General features: G+C 38.3%; 9 non-coding genes across 9 annotated transcripts; 5 read left to right on the top strand and 4 right to left on the bottom strand.

Annotated features, from left to right (window-relative positions):
- The first annotated feature begins 2,703 nt into the window (after positions 1 to 2,703).
- TRNAI-AAU (transfer RNA isoleucine (anticodon AAU)) lies at positions 2,704 to 2,777 on the top strand. The gene has a single exon. It is a non-coding gene; the product is annotated as a tRNA-Ile (tRNA).
- Positions 2,778 to 3,829: 1,052 nt separating this feature from the next.
- TRNAS-GCU (transfer RNA serine (anticodon GCU)) lies at positions 3,830 to 3,911 on the bottom strand. The gene has a single exon. It is a non-coding gene; the product is annotated as a tRNA-Ser (tRNA).
- Positions 3,912 to 6,222: 2,311 nt separating this feature from the next.
- Positions 6,223 to 6,296, top strand: TRNAT-AGU (transfer RNA threonine (anticodon AGU)). The gene has a single exon. It is a non-coding gene; the product is annotated as a tRNA-Thr (tRNA).
- Positions 6,297 to 7,206: 910 nt separating this feature from the next.
- Positions 7,207 to 7,288, bottom strand: TRNAS-GCU (transfer RNA serine (anticodon GCU)). Its single transcript has one exon. It is a non-coding gene; the product is annotated as a tRNA-Ser (tRNA).
- A 556-nt stretch (positions 7,289 to 7,844) lies between these two features.
- On the top strand, positions 7,845 to 7,918 carry TRNAT-AGU (transfer RNA threonine (anticodon AGU)). Its single transcript has one exon. It is a non-coding gene; the product is annotated as a tRNA-Thr (tRNA).
- Positions 7,919 to 8,970: 1,052 nt separating this feature from the next.
- Positions 8,971 to 9,052, bottom strand: TRNAS-GCU (transfer RNA serine (anticodon GCU)). The gene has a single exon. It is a non-coding gene; the product is annotated as a tRNA-Ser (tRNA).
- A 2,311-nt stretch (positions 9,053 to 11,363) lies between these two features.
- On the top strand, positions 11,364 to 11,437 carry TRNAT-AGU (transfer RNA threonine (anticodon AGU)). The gene has a single exon. It is a non-coding gene; the product is annotated as a tRNA-Thr (tRNA).
- A 910-nt stretch (positions 11,438 to 12,347) lies between these two features.
- TRNAS-GCU (transfer RNA serine (anticodon GCU)) lies at positions 12,348 to 12,429 on the bottom strand. Its single transcript has one exon. It is a non-coding gene; the product is annotated as a tRNA-Ser (tRNA).
- A 556-nt stretch (positions 12,430 to 12,985) lies between these two features.
- Positions 12,986 to 13,059, top strand: TRNAT-AGU (transfer RNA threonine (anticodon AGU)). The gene has a single exon. It is a non-coding gene; the product is annotated as a tRNA-Thr (tRNA).
- The last annotated feature ends 1,272 nt before the right edge of the window (positions 13,060 to 14,331 follow it).

Below are 14,331 nucleotides of genomic sequence, written 5' to 3'. Positions count from 1 at the left end.
CATGCTACATACATACTACATATATACTACATGCATGCTACATACATACTACATGCTACATATATACTACATACATACTACATACATACTACATGCTACATACATACTACATATATACTACATGCATGCTACATACATACTACATGCTACATATATACTACATACATACTACATACATACTACATGCTACATACATGCTACATATATACTACATGCATACTACATACATACTACATGCTACATACATACTACATGCATGCTACATATATACTACATACATACTACATATATACTACATGCATGCTACATATATACTACATGCTACATACATACTACATATATACTACATGCATGCTACATACATACTACATGCTACATATATACTACATACATACTACATACATACTACATGCTACATACATACTACATGCTACATACATACCACATATATACTACATACATACTATATGCATGCTACATACATACTACATGCTACATATATACTACATACATACTACATGCATGCTACATACATACTACATGCTACATATATACTACATACATACTACATGCATGCTACATACATACTACATGCTACATACATACTACATGCTACATACATACTACATACATACTACATGCATACTACATGCTACATACATACCACATATATACTACATGCATGCTACATACATGCTACATGCTACATACATACTACATACATACTACATACATACTACATGCATGCTACATACATACCACATATATACTACATACATACCACATATATACTACATACATACTACATGCATGCTACATACAATACATTCATACAATACATACATAGACATACAGTACATATAACATAGAGTAACATACTTACCAATACTTGTCACATTGTTCCCCAAAGCCATTGTCTTTTACGGAATAAATATTAACATAACAAACCACAAAAATACTCACCCATGATCCGAAGCAGTCCACGAGTGTGTCCCACGACGATCTTGGGTAGAGAACTGCAGCTTCAGCTGATGCGACCGCTCTCTACGGGCTGCAGGAATCCAATGACGGAAGGTAGGTATCCTTCCGCACTGTATTCCTCCGCCACTTAAAAAAAAAAAAGTCCCTAGGCTCACTTTATGCCATTGCTGCGTGGGAATTTCCCACACAGCTTTTACCATAAAGTGAGACTAGGGACTTTTTTTTTTAAGTGGCGGAGGAATACAGTGCGGAAGGATACCTACCTTCCGTCATTGGATTACTGCAGCCCGTAGAGAGCGGCAGCATCAGCTGATGCTGCAGTTCTCTACCCAAGATCGTCGTGGGACACACTCGTGGACTGCTTCGGATCATGGGTGAGTATTTTTGTGGTTTGTTATGTTAATATTTATTCCGTAAAAGACAATGGCTTCGGGGAACAATGTGACAAGTATTGGTAAGTATGTTACTCTATGTTATATGTACTGTATGTCTATGTATGTATTGTATGTAGCATGCATGTAGTATGAATGTAGTATATATGTGGTATGTATGTAGTATGTATGTAGCATGCATGTAGCATGTAGTATGTATGTAGTATGTATGTAGTATGTATGTAGCATGTATGTAGCATGTAGTATGTATGTAGCATGCATGTAGTATGTATGTAGTATGTATGTAGTATGTATGTAGCATGCATGTAGTATATATGTAGTATGTATGTAGCATGTAGTATGTATGTAGCATGCATGTAGTATATATGTAGTATGTATGTAGCATGTAGTATGTATGTAGCATGCATGTAGTATATATGTAGTATGTATGTAGCATGTAGTATGTATGTAGCATGCATGTAGTATATATGTAGTATGTATGTAGCATGTAGTATGTATGTAGCATGCATGTAGTATGTATGTAGCATGCATGTAGTATATATGTAGTATGTATGTAGCATGCATGTAGTATGTATGTATGTAGTATTTTTTTTTTTTTTTTTACATTTAACACATTAGCCGGATGATGGGACTACTACTGTCCCATCATTGGCTAATGTGTCAATCACTGTCATGGTAGCAGGCATCGCCCGATGGGACTTGTAGTCCCATCGGACGATGCCTGCACAAACTCCCGGACATCAGCACAGCCCCCCGGCAGGCTGGCACAGCCCCCGGCAGGCCGGTACAGACCCCCACAGGGTGCACAGACCACCGGCAGGCCGGCACAGCCCCCCGGCAGGCCGGTACAGACCCCCACAGGGTGCACAGACCACCGGCAGGCCGGCACAGCCCCCCGGCAGGCCGGTACAGACCCCGGGCAGTCCACACAGCCCCCCGGCAGGCCGGCACAGCCCCCCCCGGCAGGCCGGCAGAGACCCCCGGAAGGCCCGAAATGACGGCGCATCATGATGCGCACACACCACGCATCATGATGACGTCATTTCGGCTGTCAATCAACTTTGAACTTCCGATTCCGATTCCGGAATCCGATATGACAAAAGTATCGGAAGTCAGTATCGGAGTTCCGATACCGCAAATATCGGCCGATACCCGATACTTGCGGTATCGGAATGCTCAACACTAGTTATGACTGAGATTGAAATCTTATTCCATGTTTCTGCTCTACGTGGAATGGAACTCAAGCTCAATATTGTTTTGCTGCGCTAACCAGTTGAATGTTCGATTGGTGCTTCAATCTTCCTTGGATTTCAAATGCATGCCATCTTCTGGTGCTGTGGCTTAGTTGGTTAAAGCGCCTGTCTAATAAACAGGAGATCCTGAGTTCGAATCTCAGCAGTGCCTTGTTTTCATCTCCTCACAAAGAAGCTTCCTATCTTAAAAATAGGTGTTTCACTTGTGACTGATAGTGCAATTGTGAGATTAAAAATCTCTTCTATCTAAGAGATATAAAGGAAGAAAGATGGCGTCAAGCATGACAATGTAAAACCAGTTGATTTAGTTTTGAAATGCCTCCTATCTATGCATCTCTAATCCGTTTATCCAATGTATCTCACCTTTATGTCCTTTGGCTTAGTTGGTCAAAGAGGCTGTTTAGTAAACAGAAAATCTTGAATTTGAATGCCAGCAGTGCTATTCTTTCTTTATGTCAGTTTGGGGCTTCTTAACTCTCTAAGCAGGCTTTCTAATGTATCACACCTGTTTGTCTTAGTTGGTCAAAGAGCCTGTTTAGTAAACAGAAAATCTTGAATTTGAATGCCAGCAGTCCTCTTCCTTCTTTATCTCAGTTTAGGGCTGTTTAACTCTCTAAGCAGGCTTTCCAATGTATCACACCTGATTGTCCTTTGTCTTAGTTGGTCAAAGAGCCTATTTAGTAAATGGAAAATCTTGAATTTGAATGCCAGCAGTCCTTTTCCTTCTTTATCTCAGTTTAGGGCTGTTTAACTCTCTAAGCAGGCTTTTTAATGTTTCGCACCTGTTTGTCCTTTGGCTTAGTTGGTCAAAGAGCCTATTTAGTAAATGGAAAATCTTGATTTTGAATGTCAGCAGTGCTTTCTATTCTTCATCTCATTTTGTGGGTTTTTACCCCAAAAAGAGGACTTTTACTCTTGTTTGTCATCAAATATTAATTTCCCACAGCCCTAATATAGTGCAATTGAGAAAAAAAATCCTCTGCTGTTGAAACACTTTAAAAAGAATTAGAGGATATAATTTTCTTTACAGAATATAGGATGGCATTAAGCTTTACAAATTAAAACCAGTAGATTTACAGATCTGACTCTGCAAAGTTTGATAGCAGCACAGGAGTATTGTAAACTTTCATGCTTGAAGTGTCCACCGCTTGGGTTAAAAATGAAAACCAAACCATTCAACACGAAAGAAGAAGCAGCTTAATCCGACGAGGATGGGATTCGAACCCATGCATGCAGAGCACAATGGATTAGCAGTCCATCGCCTTAACCACTCGGCCACCTCGTCTACATAGCACCTGTGCGTTTAGGTGGGAAGATGTTGAGAGGGTTTTTACCAGTCAGTGTTTTTTCACTGAAGATTGTATGTTGGCTTTTGTCAGAGTTGCCTTATCTCGTCAACTACAGTGCCTGTTGTTTGAAGTTAGCTTGGGGAAAACTCTATCAGAAATGAACCAGTGCTGAGGTTTTTAATATCAATTAGTCATAATTTTTCCTCCTTTTGGTTTTGCCATGGCATTTCTTCAATCTGTCTATTCTGTGTCATAACTTGGAAGCAAAACAAGTCCCAAATTTCAGCTGTGCTAAAAGATGGCTCATTCAATTGCAAAACTTCAAAGCCTTTGTCCTCGATACAGCTTCTGTAAATTTGTCAGTCTTTTAAATGAATGCTCTTCAAAATTTATTTGGCTTCTTAAGTGTTATGACTGAGATTGAAATCTTATTCCATGTTTCTGCTCTACGTGGAATGGAACTCAAGCTCAATATTGTTTTGCTGCGCTAACCAGTTGAATGTTCGATTGGTGCTTCAATCTTCCTTGGATTTCAAATGCATGCCATCTTCTGGTGCTGTGGCTTAGTTGGTTAAAGCGCCTGTCTAGTAAACAGAGTTCGAATCTCAGCAGTGCCTTGTTTTCATCTCCTCACAAAGAAGCTTCCTATCTTAAAAATAGGTGTTTCACTTGTGACTGATAGTGCAATTGTGAGATTAAAAATCTCTTCTATCTAAGAGATATAAAGGAAGAAAGATGGCGTCAAGCATGACAATGTAAAACCAGTTGATTTAGTTTTGAAATGCCTCCTATCTATGCATCTCTAATCCGTTTATCCAATGTATCTCACCTTTATGTCCTTTGGCTTAGTTGGTCAAAGAGCCTGTTTAGTAAACAGAAAATCTTGAATTTGAATGCCAGCAGTGCTATTCTTTCTTTATGTCAGTTTGGGGCTTCTTAACTCTCTAAGCAGGCTTTCTAATGTATCACACCTGTTTGTCTTAGTTGGTCAAAGAGCCTGTTTAGTAAACAGAAAATCTTGAATTTGAATGCCAGCAGTCCTCTTCCTTCTTTATCTCAGTTTAGGGCTGTTTAACTCTCTAAGCAGGCTATCTAATGTATCACACCTGATTGTCCTTTGTCTTAGTTGGTCAAAGAGCCTATTTAGTAAATGGAAAATCTTGAATTTGAATGCCAGCAGTCCTTTTCCTTCTTTATCTCAGTTTAGGGCTGTTTAACTCTCTAAGCAGGCTTTTTAATGTTTCGCACCTGTTTGTCCTTTGGCTTAGTTGGTCAAAGAGCCTATTTAGTAAATGGAAAATCTTGATTTTGAATGTCAGCAGTGCTTTCTAATCTTCATCTCATTTTGTGGGTTTTTACCCCAAAAAGAGGACTTTTACTCTTGTTTGTCATCAAATATTAATTTCCCACAGCCCTAATATAGTGCAATTGAGAAAAAAAATTCTCTGCTGTTGAAACACTTTAAAAAGAATTAGAGGATATAATTTTCTTTACAGAATATAGGATGGCATTAAGCTTTACAAACTAAAACCAGTAGATTTACAGATCTGACTCTGCAAAGTTTGATAGCAGTACAGGAGTATTGTAAACTTTCATGCTTGAAGTGTCCACAGCTTGGGTTAAAAATGAAAACCAAACCATTCAACATGAAAGAAGAAGCAGCTTAATCCGACGAGGATAGGATTCGAACCCATACATGCAGAGCACAATGGATTAGCAGTCCATCGCCTTAACCACTCGGCCACCTCGTCTACATAGCACCTGTGCGTTTAGGTGGGAAGATGTTGAGAGGGTTTTTACCAGTCAGTGTTTTTTCACTGAAGATTGTATGTTGGCTTTTGTCAGAGTTGCCTTATCTCGTCAACTACAGTGCCTGTTGTTTGAAGTTAGCTTGGGGAAAACTCTATCAGAAATGAACCAGTGCTGAGGTTTTTAATATCAATTAGTCATAATTTTTCCTCCTTTTGGTTTTGCCATGGCATTTCTTCAATCTGTCTATTCTGTGTCATAACTTGGAAGCAAAACAAGTCCCAAATTTCAGCTGTGCTAAAAGATGGCTCATTCAATTGCAAAACTTCAAAGCCTTTGTCCTCGATACAGCTTCTGTAAATTTGTCAGTCTTTTAAATGAATGCTCTTCAAAATTTATTTGGCTTCTTAAGTGTTATGACTGAGATTGAAATCTTATTCCATGTTTCTGCTCTACGTGGAATGGAACTCAAGCTCAATATTGTTTTGCTGCACTAACCAGTTGAATGTTCGATTGGTGCTTCAATCTTCCTTGGATTTCAAATGCATGCCATTTTCTGGTGCTGTGGCTTAGTTGGTTAAAGCGCCTGTCTAGTAAACAGGAGATCCTGAGTTCGAATCTCAGCAGTGCCTTGTTTTCATCTCCTCACAAAGAAGCTTCCTATCTTAAAAATAGGTGTTTCACTTGTGACTGATAGTGCAATTGTGAGATTAAAAATCTCTTCTATCTAAGAGATATAAAGGAAGAAAGATGGCGTCAAGCATGACAATGTAAAACCAGTTGATTTAGTTTTGAAATGCCTCCTATCTATGCATCTCTAATCCGTTTATCCAAGGTATCTCACCTTTATGTCCTTTGGCTTAGTTGGTCAAAGAGCCTGTTTAGTAAACAGAAAATCTTGAATTTGAATGCCAGCAGTGCTATTCTTTCTTTATGTCAGTTTGGGGCTTCTTAACTCTCTAAGCAGGCTTTCTAATGTATCACACCTGTTTGTCTTAGTTGGTCAAAGAGCCTGTTTAGTAAACAGAAAATCTTGAATTTGAATGCCAGCAGTCCTTTTCCTTCTTTATCTCAGTTTAGGGCTGTTTAACTCTCTAAGCAGGCTTTTTAATGTTTCGCACCTGTTTGTCCTTTGGCTTAGTTGGTCAAAGAGCCTATTTAGTAAATGGAAAATCTTGATTTTGAATGTCAGCAGTGCTTTCTAATCTTCATCTCATTTTGTGGGTTTTTACCCCAAAAAGAGGACTTTTACTCTTGTTTGTCATCAAATATTAATTTCCCACAGCCCTAATATAGTGCAATTGAGAAAAAAAAATCTCTGCTGTTGAAACACTTTAAAAAGAATTAGAGGATATAATTTTCTTTACAGAATATAGGATGGCATTAAGCTTTACAAACTAAAACCAGTAGATTTACAGATCTGACTCTGCAAAGTTTGATAGCAGTACAGGAGTATTGTAAACTTTCATGCTTGAAGTGTCCACCGCTTGGGTTAAAAATGAAAACCAAACCATTCAACACGAAAGAAGAAGCAGCTTAATCCGACGAGGATGGGATTCGAACCCATGCATGCAGAGCACAATGGATTAGCAGTCCATCGCCTTAACCACTCGGCCACCTCGTCTACATAGCACCTGTGCGTTTAGGTGGGAAGATGTTGAGAGGGTTTTTACCAGTCAGTGTTTTTTCACTGAAGATTGTATGTTGGCTTTTGTCAGAGTTGCCTTATCTCATCAACTACAGTGCCTGTTGTTTGAAGTTAGCTTGGGGAAAACTCTATCAGAAATGAACGAGTGCTGAGGTTTTTAATATCAATTAGTCATAATTTTTCCTCCTTTTGGTTTTGCCATGGCATTTCTTCAATCTGTCTATTCTGTGTCATAACTTGGAAGCAAAACAAGTCCCAAATTTCAGCTGTGCTAAAAGATGGCTCATTCAATTGCAAAACTTCAAAGCCTTTGTCCTCGATACAGCTTCTGTAAATTTGTCAGTCTTTTAAATGAATGCTCTTCAAAATTTATTTGGCTTCTTAAGTGTTATGACTGAGATTGAAATCTTATTCCATGTTTCTGCTCTACGTGGAATGGAACTCAAGCTCAATATTGTTTTGCTGCGCTAACCAGTTGAATGTTCGATTGGTGCTTCAATCTTCCTTGGATTTCAAATGCATGCCATCTTCTGGTGCTGTGGCTTAGTTGGTTAAAGCGCCTGTCTAGTAAACAGGAGATCCTGAGTTCGAATCTCAGCAGTGCCTTGTTTTCATCTCCTCACAAAGAAGCTTCCTATCTTAAAAATAGGTGTTTCACTTGTGACTGATAGTGCAATTGTGAGATTAAAAATCTCTTCTATCTAAGAGATATAAAGGAAGAAAGATGGCGTCAAGCATGACAATGTAAAACCAGTTGATTTAGTTTTGAAATGCCTCCTATCTATGCATCTCTAATCCGTTTATCCAATGTATCTCACCTTTATGTCCTTTGGCTTAGTTGGTCAAAGAGCCTGTTTAGTAAACAGAAAATCTTGAATTTGAATGCCAGCAGTGCTATTCTTTCTTTATGTCAGTTTGGGGCTTCTTAACTCTCTAAGCAGGCTTTCTAATGTATCACACCTGTTTGTCTTAGTTGGTCAAAGAGCCTGTTTAGTAAACAGAAAATCTTGAATTTGAATGCCAGCAGTCCTCTTCCTTCTTTATCTCAGTTTAGGGCTGTTTAACTCTCTAAGCAGGCTTTCCAATGTATCACACCTGATTGTCCTTTGTCTTAGTTGGTCAAAGAGCCTATTTAGTAAATGGAAAATCTTGAATTTGAATGCCAGCAGTCCTTTTCCTTCTTTATCTCAGTTTAGGGCTGTTTAACTCTCTAAGCAGGCTTTTTAATGTTTCGCACCTGTTTGTCCTTTGGCTTAGTTGGTCAAAGAGCCTATTTAGTAAATGGAAAATCTTGATTTTGAATGTCAGCAGTGCTTTCTATTCTTCATCTCATTTTGTGGGTTTTTACCCCAAAAAGAGGACTTTTACTCTTGTTTGTCATCAAATATTAATTTCCCACAGCCCTAATATAGTGCAATTGAGAAAAAAAATCCTCTGCTGTTGAAACACTTTAAAAAGAATTAGAGGATATAATTTTCTTTACAGAATATAGGATGGCATTAAGCTTTACAAATTAAAACCAGTAGATTTACAGATCTGACTCTGCAAAGTTTGATAGCAGCACAGGAGTATTGTAAACTTTCATGCTTGAAGTGTCCACCGCTTGGGTTAAAAATGAAAACCAAACCATTCAACACGAAAGAAGAAGCAGCTTAATCCGACGAGGATGGGATTCGAACCCATGCATGCAGAGCACAATGGATTAGCAGTCCATCGCCTTAACCACTCGGCCACCTCGTCTACATAGCACCTGTGCGTTTAGGTGGGAAGATGTTGAGAGGGTTTTTACCAGTCAGTGTTTTTTCACTGAAGATTGTATGTTGGCTTTTGTCAGAGTTGCCTTATCTCGTCAACTACAGTGCCTGTTGTTTGAAGTTAGCTTGGGGAAAACTCTATCAGAAATGAACCAGTGCTGAGGTTTTTAATATCAATTAGTCATAATTTTTCCTCCTTTTGGTTTTGCCATGGCATTTCTTCAATCTGTCTATTCTGTGTCATAACTTGGAAGCAAAACAAGTCCCAAATTTCAGCTGTGCTAAAAGATGGCTCATTCAATTGCAAAACTTCAAAGCCTTTGTCCTCGATACAGCTTCTGTAAATTTGTCAGTCTTTTAAATGAATGCTCTTCAAAATTTATTTGGCTTCTTAAGTGTTATGACTGAGATTGAAATCTTATTCCATGTTTCTGCTCTACGTGGAATGGAACTCAAGCTCAATATTGTTTTGCTGCGCTAACCAGTTGAATGTTCGATTGGTGCTTCAATCTTCCTTGGATTTCAAATGCATGCCATCTTCTGGTGCTGTGGCTTAGTTGGTTAAAGCGCCTGTCTAGTAAACAGAGTTCGAATCTCAGCAGTGCCTTGTTTTCATCTCCTCACAAAGAAGCTTCCTATCTTAAAAATAGGTGTTTCACTTGTGACTGATAGTGCAATTGTGAGATTAAAAATCTCTTCTATCTAAGAGATATAAAGGAAGAAAGATGGCGTCAAGCATGACAATGTAAAACCAGTTGATTTAGTTTTGAAATGCCTCCTATCTATGCATCTCTAATCCGTTTATCCAATGTATCTCACCTTTATGTCCTTTGGCTTAGTTGGTCAAAGAGCCTGTTTAGTAAACAGAAAATCTTGAATTTGAATGCCAGCAGTGCTATTCTTTCTTTATGTCAGTTTGGGGCTTCTTAACTCTCTAAGCAGGCTTTCTAATGTATCACACCTGTTTGTCTTAGTTGGTCAAAGAGCCTGTTTAGTAAACAGAAAATCTTGAATTTGAATGCCAGCAGTCCTCTTCCTTCTTTATCTCAGTTTAGGGCTGTTTAACTCTCTAAGCAGGCTATCTAATGTATCACACCTGATTGTCCTTTGTCTTAGTTGGTCAAAGAGCCTATTTAGTAAATGGAAAATCTTGAATTTGAATGCCAGCAGTCCTTTTCCTTCTTTATCTCAGTTTAGGGCTGTTTAACTCTCTAAGCAGGCTTTTTAATGTTTCGCACCTGTTTGTCCTTTGGCTTAGTTGGTCAAAGAGCCTATTTAGTAAATGGAAAATCTTGATTTTGAATGTCAGCAGTGCTTTCTAATCTTCATCTCATTTTGTGGGTTTTTACCCCAAAAAGAGGACTTTTACTCTTGTTTGTCATCAAATATTAATTTCCCACAGCCCTAATATAGTGCAATTGAGAAAAAAAATTCTCTGCTGTTGAAACACTTTAAAAAGAATTAGAGGATATAATTTTCTTTACAGAATATAGGATGGCATTAAGCTTTACAAACTAAAACCAGTAGATTTACAGATCTGACTCTGCAAAGTTTGATAGCAGTACAGGAGTATTGTAAACTTTCATGCTTGAAGTGTCCACAGCTTGGGTTAAAAATGAAAACCAAACCATTCAACATGAAAGAAGAAGCAGCTTAATCCGACGAGGATAGGATTCGAACCCATACATGCAGAGCACAATGGATTAGCAGTCCATCGCCTTAACCACTCGGCCACCTCGTCTACATAGCACCTGTGCGTTTAGGTGGGAAGATGTTGAGAGGGTTTTTACCAGTCAGTGTTTTTTCACTGAAGATTGTATGTTGGCTTTTGTCAGAGTTGCCTTATCTCGTCAACTACAGTGCCTGTTGTTTGAAGTTAGCTTGGGGAAAACTCTATCAGAAATGAACCAGTGCTGAGGTTTTTAATATCAATTAGTCATAATTTTTCCTCCTTTTGGTTTTGCCATGGCATTTCTTCAATCTGTCTATTCTGTGTCATAACTTGGAAGCAAAACAAGTCCCAAATTTCAGCTGTGCTAAAAGATGGCTCATTCAATTGCAAAACTTCAAAGCCTTTGTCCTCGATACAGCTTCTGTAAATTTGTCAGTCTTTTAAATGAATGCTCTTCAAAATTTATTTGGCTTCTTAAGTGTTATGACTGAGATTGAAATCTTATTCCATGTTTCTGCTCTACGTGGAATGGAACTCAAGCTCAATATTGTTTTGCTGCACTAACCAGTTGAATGTTCGATTGGTGCTTCAATCTTCCTTGGATTTCAAATGCATGCCATTTTCTGGTGCTGTGGCTTAGTTGGTTAAAGCGCCTGTCTAGTAAACAGGAGATCCTGAGTTCGAATCTCAGCAGTGCCTTGTTTTCATCTCCTCACAAAGAAGCTTCCTATCTTAAAAATAGGTGTTTCACTTGTGACTGATAGTGCAATTGTGAGATTAAAAATCTCTTCTATCTAAGAGATATAAAGGAAGAAAGATGGCGTCAAGCATGACAATGTAAAACCAGTTGATTTAGTTTTGAAATGCCTCCTATCTATGCATCTCTAATCCGTTTATCCAAGGTATCTCACCTTTATGTCCTTTGGCTTAGTTGGTCAAAGAGCCTGTTTAGTAAACAGAAAATCTTGAATTTGAATGCCAGCAGTGCTATTCTTTCTTTATGTCAGTTTGGGGCTTCTTAACTCTCTAAGCAGGCTTTCTAATGTATCACACCTGTTTGTCTTAGTTGGTCAAAGAGCCTGTTTAGTAAACAGAAAATCTTGAATTTGAATGCCAGCAGTCCTTTTCCTTCTTTATCTCAGTTTAGGGCTGTTTAACTCTCTAAGCAGGCTTTTTAATGTTTCGCACCTGTTTGTCCTTTGGCTTAGTTGGTCAAAGAGCCTATTTAGTAAATGGAAAATCTTGATTTTGAATGTCAGCAGTGCTTTCTAATCTTCATCTCATTTTGTGGGTTTTTACCCCAAAAAGAGGACTTTTACTCTTGTTTGTCATCAAATATTAATTTCCCACAGCCCTAATATAGTGCAATTGAGAAAAAAAAATCTCTGCTGTTGAAACACTTTAAAAAGAATTAGAGGATATAATTTTCTTTACAGAATATAGGATGGCATTAAGCTTTACAAACTAAAACCAGTAGATTTACAGATCTGACTCTGCAAAGTTTGATAGCAGTACAGGAGTATTGTAAACTTTCATGCTTGAAGTGTCCACCGCTTGGGTTAAAAATGAAAACCAAACCATTCAACACGAAAGAAGAAGCAGCTTAATCCGACGAGGATGGGATTCGAACCCATGCATGCAGAGCACAATGGATTAGCAGTCCATCGCCTTAACCACTCGGCCACCTCGTCTACATAGCACCTGTGCGTTTAGGTGGGAAGATGTTGAGAGGGTTTTTACCAGTCAGTGTTTTTTCACTGAAGATTGTATGTTGGCTTTTGTCAGAGTTGCCTTATCTCATCAACTACAGTGCCTGTTGTTTGAAGTTAGCTTGGGGAAAACTCTATCAGAAATGAACGAGTGCTGAGGTTTTTAATATCAATTAGTCATAATTTTTCCTCCTTTTGGTTTTGCCATGGCATTTCTTCAATCTGTCTATTCTGTGTCATAACTTGGAAGCAAAACAAGTCCCAAATTTCAGCTGTGCTAAAAGATGGCTCATTCAATTGCAAAACTTCAAAGCCTTTGTCCTCGATACAGCTTCTGTAAATTTGTCAGTCTTTTAAATGAATGCTCTTCAAAATTTATTTGGCTTCTTAAGTGTTATGACTGAGATTGAAATCTTATTCCATGTTTCTGCTCTACGTGGAATGGAACTCAAGCTCAATATTGTTTTGCTGCGCTAACCAGTTGAATGTTCGATTGGTGCTTCAATCTTCCTTGGATTTCAAATGCATGCCATCTTCTGGTGCTGTGGCTTAGTTGGTTAAAGCGCCTGTCTAGTAAACAGGAGATCCTGAGTTCGAATCTCAGCAGTGCCTTGTTTTCATCTCCTCACAAAGAAGCTTCCTATCTTAAAAATAGGTGTTTCACTTGTGACTGATAGTGCAATTGTGAGATTAAAAATCTCTTCTATCTAAGAGATATAAAGGAAGAAAGATGGCGTCAAGCATGACAATGTAAAACCAGTTGATTTAGTTTTGAAATGCCTCCTATCTATGCATCTCTAATCCGTTTATCCAATGTATCTCACCTTTATGTCCTTTGGCTTAGTTGGTCAAAGAGCCTGTTTAGTAAACAGAAAATCTTGAATTTGAATGCCAGCAGTGCTATTCTTTCTTTATGTCAGTTTGGGGCTTCTTAACTCTCTAAGCAGGCTTTCTAATGTATCACACCTGTTTGTCTTAGTTGGTCAAAGAGCCTGTTTAGTAAACAGAAAATCTTGAATTTGAATGCCAGCAGTCCTCTTCCTTCTTTATCTCAGTTTAGGGCTGTTTAACTCTCTAAGCAGGCTATCTAATGTATCACACCTGATTGTCCTTTGTCTTAGTTGGTCAAAGAGCCTATTTAGTAAATGGAAAATCTTGAATTTGAATGCCAGCAGTCCTTTTCCTTCTTTATCTCAGTTTAGGGCTGTTTAACTCTCTAAGCAGGCTTTTTAATGTTTCGCACCTGTTTGTCCTTTGGCTTAGTTGGTCAAAGAGCCTATTTAGTAAATGGAAAATCTTGATTTTGAATGTCAGCAGTGCTTTCTAATCTTCATCTCATTTTGTGGGTTTTTACCCCAAAAAGAGGACTTTTACTCTTGTTTGTCATCAAATATTAATTTCCCACAGCCCTAATATAGTGCAATTGAGAAAAAAAATTCTCTGCTGTTGAAACACTTTAAAAAGAATTAGAGGATATAATTTTCTTTACAGAATATAGGATGGCATTAAGCTTTACAAACTAAAACCAGTAGATTTACAGATCTGACTCTGCAAAGTTTGATAGCAGTACAGGAGTATTGTAAACTTTCATGCTTGAAGTGTCCACAGCTTGGGTTAAAAATGAAAACCAAACCATTCAACATGAAAGAAGAAGCAGCTTAATCCGACGAGGATAGGATTCGAACCCATACATGCAGAGCACAATGGATTAGCAGTCCATCGCCTTAACCACTCGGCCACCTCGTCTACATAGCACCTGTGCGTTTAGGTGGGAAGATGTTGAGAGGGTTTTTACCAGTCAGTGTTTTTTCACTGAAGATTGTATGTTGGCTTTTGTCAGAGTTGCCTTATCTCGTCAACTACAGTGCCTGTTGTTTGAAGTTA

The sequence above is a fragment of the Dendrobates tinctorius genome, unplaced genomic scaffold (assembly GCF_039654945.1).
Source record: "Dendrobates tinctorius isolate UK_male_01 unplaced genomic scaffold, ASM3965494v1 ptg000254l, whole genome shotgun sequence".
Lineage (NCBI taxonomy): Eukaryota > Metazoa > Chordata > Amphibia > Anura > Dendrobatidae > Dendrobates > Dendrobates tinctorius.
This window is presented reverse-complemented; position numbering and strand designations above follow the sequence as displayed.